General features: G+C 36.6%; 1 non-coding gene and 2 pseudogenes across 1 annotated transcript; 1 reads left to right on the top strand and 2 right to left on the bottom strand.

Moving 5' to 3' along the window:
* Positions 1-428: 428 nt before the first annotated feature.
* Positions 429-536, top strand: LOC130937803 (small nucleolar RNA R71). Its single transcript, XR_009069002.1, has one exon. It is a non-coding gene; the product is annotated as a small nucleolar RNA R71 (small nucleolar RNA).
* A 3,894-nt stretch (positions 537-4,430) lies between these two features.
* Positions 4,431-4,549, bottom strand: LOC130936961 (5S ribosomal RNA; annotated as a pseudogene).
* Positions 4,550-4,732: 183 nt separating this feature from the next.
* On the bottom strand, positions 4,733-4,850 carry LOC130936947 (5S ribosomal RNA; annotated as a pseudogene).
* Positions 4,851-5,125: the final 275 nt, after the last annotated feature.

The raw sequence follows: 5,125 nt of genomic DNA, 5'->3' as shown, positions 1-5,125 counted from the left end.
ATTTCTCCATGAGGGATTATAGGTGTTTCCATAGGCTTCACCCATGTAATTCACCTCTGCCATTGCAGGGTTCTCAGGATCATAAGCTTCTTCTTCAGAAGATGCTTTTTTAGTACTATTGGATGCATTTGCAATCCATTCAGACTCTGAGATATCATGTTGACTTGCTAAGTCAACATTTTGTTCTGAGCCAATATGGCATTCAAAGCATCAATTTCAAGAACTCTCTTCCTCTGAGGCATCCCATTACTTAGAGAATTCCTCTCAGAGGTGTACATGAATTGGTTATTTGCAACCATGTCAATGAGTTCTTGAGCTTCTGCAGGCGTTTTCTTTAGGTGAATGGATCCACCTGCAGAATGGTCCAGTGACATCTTAGAGAACTCATATAGACCATCATAGAATATATCCAAAATGGTCCACTCTGAAAGCATGTCAGAAGGACACTTTTTGGTCAACTGCTTGTATCTTTCCCAAGCTTCATAGAGGGATTCACCATCTTTTTGCCTGAAGGTCTGAACATCCACTCTAAGCTTGCTCAGCTTTTGAGGAGGAAAGAACTTGGCCAAGAAGGGCGTGACTAGCTTATCCCAAGAGTCTAGGCTATCTTTAGGTTGTGAGTCCAACCATGTTCTAGCTCTGTCTCTTACAGCAAAAGGGAAAAGCATGAGCCTGTAGATTTCAGGATCTACTCCATTAGTCTTAACAGTATCACAGATCTGCAAGAATTCAGTTAAAAACTGATAGGGATCTTCTGATGGAAGTCCATGAAACTTGCAGTTCTATTGCATTAGAGCCACTAGTTGAGGCTTTAGCTCAAAATTGTTTGCTCCAATGGTAGGGATTGAGATGCTTCTTTCATAAAAGTTGGAAGTGGGTGTAGTATAATCACCAAGCATCCTTCTTGCATTGTTGTTGGGTTCGGCCATGTCTCTTTCTTTTTCGAGATTTTCTGTAAGGTTTTCTCTGGATTGTTGTGCTTTAGCTTCTCTTAGCTTCTTCTTCAGAGTCCTTTCAGGTTCAGGATCTGCTTCAACAAGAATGTCCTTGTCCTTGCTCCTGCTCATATGAAAAAGAAGAGAACAGAAAAGAAGAGGAATCCTCTATGTCACAGTATAGAGATTCCTTTATGTGAGTAGAAGAAAAGAAGAATAAGAATGAAGAAGAGAAAAATTCGAACACAGAAGAGAAGAGAGGGTTTGAATTTTAAGATGAAGAGAAGTGTTAGTAAATAGAAAGAGATTAGAGGGAGAGAATTTCAAAAATTAATTTTAAAAAATAAAGTTAGTGATTTTCGAAAATTAAGAGAAGAAATAAAATTAAAATTTAAAATTTGAAACAATTAGTTAATTAAAAGAATTTTGAAAAAGAGGGAGGTGATTTTCGAAAATTAGAGAGAGGAAAGTAGTTAGGTGGTTTTGAAAAAAATAAGAAACAAACAAAAAGTTAATTAGTTAGTTGAAAAAGATTTGAAAATCAATTTTGAAAAGATAAGAAGTTAGAAAATATTTTGAAATTGATTTTGAAAAAAAAAAGATGTGATTTGAAAAGATATGATAGAAAAGATATGGTTGAAAAAGATTTAAAAAGGAAATTAAAAGATTTGATTTTTAAAATTAAAATTGATTACTTGACTAATAAGAAACTAAAAAATATGATTCTAGAATTTAAAGATTGAACCTTTCTTAACAAGAAAGTAACAAACTTCAAATTTTTGAATCAATCACATTAATTGTTAGTAAAGTTTTTGAAAATTATGAAATAAAGATAAGAAAAAGATTTTGAAAATCAATTTTAAAAATTTTCGACAATAATAAATGGAAAAAGAAAAGATTTGATTTTGAAAAATATTTTGAAAAGATAAGATTTTTAAAATTGAAATCTTGACTTGACTAACAAGAAAGAACTTATTTTAAATTTATGAGTAAAATAAGGGAAATATATTTTTTTATTTTTGAATTTTTAATGAGGAGAGAGAAAAACACAAATATGACACAAAACATAAAAATTTTGGATCAAAACCAATGATGCATGCAAGAACACTATGAATGTCAAGATGAACACCAAGAACACTTTGAAGATCATGAGGAACATCAAGATTTATTTTTGAAAATTTTCAAGAAAAGAAAAACATGCAAGACACCAAACTTAGAAATTTTTAATGCTTAGACACTGTGAATGCAAAAATGCATATGAAAAATAACAAAAAATACAAAACAAGAAAATATGAAGATTAAACAAGAAGACTTATCAAGAACAACTTGAAGATCATGAAGAACACATGCATGAATTTTTTGAAAATTTTTAGAAAAAAAATAAAACATGCAATTGACATCAAACTTAAAAATTGACACTAGACTCAAACAAGGAACACAAAAATATTTTTGGTTTTTATGATTTTATAATTTTTTTTTGAAAATTTCTTTTTGGAAAAATGAAAACAAATAAAAATTTTTTGAAAGATTTTTGAAAACTTTTTTAAAAGAAAATTACCTAATCTGAGCAACAAGATGAACCGTTAGTTGTCCAAACTCAAACAATCCCCGGCAACGGCGCCAAAAACTTGGCAAAATTGTGACTCATACTTTTTACAACTCGAACAATTCCTAGTAATGGCTCCAAAAACTTGGTGCACAATACTATGGTTCGCACACATTCTTCAGAACTTCGAACAACTAACCAGCAAGTACACTGGGTCGTCCAAGTAATAAATCTTACGTGAGCAAGGGTTGATCCCACGGAGATTGTTGGTATGAAGCAAGCTTTGGTCGTCTTGTAAATCTCAGTCAGGCAGATAATAATGGTTATAATGGTTTTCAAATATAAAGATAAATAAAGCATAAAATAGAGATAGAGATACTTATGTAATTCATTGGTGGGAAATTCAAATAAGAGCATGAAGATACTGTGTTCCTTCTGAATCTCTGCTTTCCTACTGCTTTCATCCAATCATTCTTACTCCTTTCCATAGTAAGCTGTATATAGGGTATCACCGTTGTCAATGGCTACTTTCCATCCTCTCAGTGAAAATGGTCCAAATACGCTGTCACCGCACGGCTAATCATCTGTCGGTTCTCGATCATGTTGGAATAGAATCGAGTGATTCTTTTGTGTCTGTCCTACGCCCAACACTTGCGAGTTTGAAGGTCGTCACAGTCATCCCATCTCAGATCCTACTCGGAATACCACAGACAAGGTTTAGACTTTCCGGATCTTAGGAATGGCCGCCAATAATTCTAGCTTATACCACGAAGACTCCGATCTTTCGGAATGGAGGCTAAGAGATACGTGCTCAATCTAAGGTAGAACGAAAGTGGTTGTCAAGCACGAGTTCATAGGTGAGAATGATGATGAGTGTCACGGATCATCACATTCTTCATGTTGAAGTGCAGCGAATATCTTAGAATAAGAATAAGCTGAATTGAATAGAAGAATAATAGTAATTGCATTAATACTCGAGGAATAGCAGAGCTCCACACCTTAATCTATGGTGTGTAGAAACTCCACCGTTGAAGATACATAAGTGAAAATAAGGTAGGCATGGCCGTGAGGCTAGCCCCCAATGTCTAAGGACTAACAATAATAAAAGATGTTCCAAAAGCTCGTCCAAAAGTTAAAATACAATAGTAAAAAGTCCTATATATACTAGACTAGTTACTAGGGTTTACAGAAATAAGTCTTAGCGCAGAAATCCACTTTTGGTGCCCACTTTGGTGTGTGCTTGGGCTGAGCTTGAGCTTTACACGTGCATAAGCTTCTAAACGCCAAGTTGTAACATGTTTTTGGCGTTTAACTCTGGTTTGTAACGTGTTTCTGGTGTTTTACTCCAAAATGCAGCATGGAACTGGCGTTGAATGCCAGTTTGCGTCATCTAAACTCGAATATATAATGGACTATTATATATTTCTCAAAATCCCTGGATGTCAACTTTCCAACACAATTGAAAGCACGCCATTTGGAGTTCTGTAGCTCCGAAAAATCCATCTCGAGTGCAGGGAGGTCAGAATCCAACAGCATCAGCAGTCCTTTGTCAGCCTCCTATCAGATTTTTGCTCAGGTCCCTCAATTTCAGCCAGAAAATACCTGAAATCACAAAAAAACACACAAACTCATGGTAAAGTCCAAAAATGTGAACTTTACATAAAAACTAATAAAAACATCCCTAAAAGTAGCTAGATCCTATTATAAACTACCTAAAAACAATGCCAAAAAGCGTATAAATTATCCGCTCATCAGTATGATTGCATCTATTAAAGTGTGTACACACAATTATCATAATCATGGCGCGCGACATAGAGTAACTCTAGCCCCGAAGCCTTGCAGAGACCGCTGGAGCCTGGGGAAGATCAGGCCATTGAGGATCGCTTTAAGGTATCCTTCTCGAGATAGAATCGTTTAAAGAAAGAGGGTCAGTACGAGGTAAAAAAAAAGAGGTGCGACATGAGGACTTCCTAGAAGATCACCCATCCTAGTACAACTCATGCACAAGCACGCTTAATTGCGAAGTTCTGATTGGATCTGGTGCATTAGTGCTGGTATGATCGCACCTATTAAAGTGTGCGCACACAATTATCATAAGCGTAGGGTGCGACATAGAGTAACTCGAGCCGCGAAGCCTTACGGGGACCGCGGGAGCCTGGGGAAGATGAGGCCATTGAGGACCGCTTTAAGGTATCCTTCTCGGGGTAGAATAGTTTAAAGAAAGAGGGTCAGTACGACGTAAAAAAAAAAAGAGGTGCAACACAAGTACTTCCCAGGAGGTCACCAAGCCTAGTACTACTCTAGCCCAAGCACGCTTTATTGCGGAGTTCTGATGGGATCCGGTGTATTAGCGCTGTATGATCACACCTATTATAGTGTGTGCACACAATTATCATAAGCATGGGGCGCGACATAGAGTAACCCGAGCCGCGAAGCCTTGTGGGGACCGCGGGAGCCTGCGGAAGATCAGGCCATTGAGGGTCACTTTAAGGTATCCTTCTCGGGATAGAATCGTTTAAAGAAAGAGAGTCAGTACGACGTAAAAAAGAAGGTGCAACACGAGGACTTCCCAGGAGGTTACTGGTGCACGAAATTGGAAATCACAATTCTTGTCACAACTTCGCACAACTAACCAGCAAGTGTA

Source organism: Arachis stenosperma, chromosome 6 (assembly GCF_014773155.1).
Source record: "Arachis stenosperma cultivar V10309 chromosome 6, arast.V10309.gnm1.PFL2, whole genome shotgun sequence".
NCBI classification, from domain to species: Eukaryota; Viridiplantae; Streptophyta; class Magnoliopsida; order Fabales; family Fabaceae; genus Arachis; species Arachis stenosperma.
The sequence above is the reverse complement of the archived record's forward strand: the minus strand, read 5'-3'. Positions and strand labels throughout refer to the sequence as shown.